Source organism: Seriola lalandi, unplaced genomic scaffold (genome assembly GCF_002814215.2).
Source record: "Seriola lalandi dorsalis isolate HSWRI2012SDOR001 ecotype SW California unplaced genomic scaffold, Sedor1 jcf7180001980191, whole genome shotgun sequence".
Lineage (NCBI taxonomy): Eukaryota > Metazoa > Chordata > Actinopteri > Carangiformes > Carangidae > Seriola > Seriola lalandi.
The window spans coordinates 1-887 of record NW_019450857.1 but is presented as its reverse complement, the minus strand read 5'-3'; the positions used below and the strand labels follow the sequence as shown (position 1 = coordinate 887).

The 887-nt window shown below is 37.4% G+C and overlaps 1 long non-coding RNA gene across 1 annotated transcript; it reads right to left on the bottom strand.

Annotated features, from left to right (window-relative positions):
- Window positions 1–44: 44 nt before the first annotated feature.
- On the bottom strand, window positions 45–852 carry LOC147820174 (uncharacterized). The gene is made up of 3 exons (XR_015437484.1): window positions 521–852; window positions 234–345; window positions 45–130 (listed from the first exon to the last, which is right to left on the bottom strand). It is a non-coding gene; the product is annotated as an uncharacterized LOC147820174 (long non-coding RNA).
- Window positions 853–887: the final 35 nt, after the last annotated feature.

The window sequence follows — 887 nt, the reverse complement described above, 5'->3', positions numbered from 1 at the left end:
AGATAGGGAGTGTCTCAAACCATTAACTGATATATATACTATAAGATGAATCAATGTAAATACCAGCGGATCCTCTTGACTGGTCACCATCTCCAGAGTCTCATCCAGATTTCCAGAGTTCGGTTTTTTTCTGAAAAAAAAGAAGAGTAAATGTAATTAAACAGCAAGAAATTTACATGTATAATTATCCACTAACAAAACCTAAAAAATAATTAATGAAATTAATAGTGCACCTGTGGCATTTTTTTGCGAAACAGCAGATGATTGCTGAAAGAAGAACACCAATCAAAAAGGCAATGATGGTTTCCAACCGTGAAACACTTTTTAATAATGGATCGGGTGGTTCTGCAATCAGAGGGAACAAAAGAAAAAATGTTGATGCCCATGTGTTTCTGAACAATTATATACATGCGAAAGCTTGCCCAATATGTGTCTGAACAAAAGAGAGGTAAAATAGGTAATAAAAATGTCATAAAGCAGTGATCTATGGTAGCAGTGTGTGGTTGAGAACATGTACCACCTTGTGTTATTTGGATGGTGAGGTTTTCTTTTGCTTCCTCATTTTCATTGCTGCTGACACACTCAACAACAGTGTTGCTGTGATCTTTTACAGTGAGAATGATGGTGCTTTTGACTGTGTGGTTTGTCACAGTGGTAATGACTGAGTACTCAGTGTAGTTCTTCAACAGCGGCCATTTGATGGTGGGTAAGGGAAACCCCTCAGTGATACACACACAGGTCACAAGCTCCGACTGAACCTCACATCTAGAGTTTTTTGAGATCTTTGAAAACCCTGTAAACACACAAGCAGGATCACAACATCACAACAATATGCTGACAGATTAAAATGTGAACATAAACATCCTTCTCAAAAAGATTAGTACAGT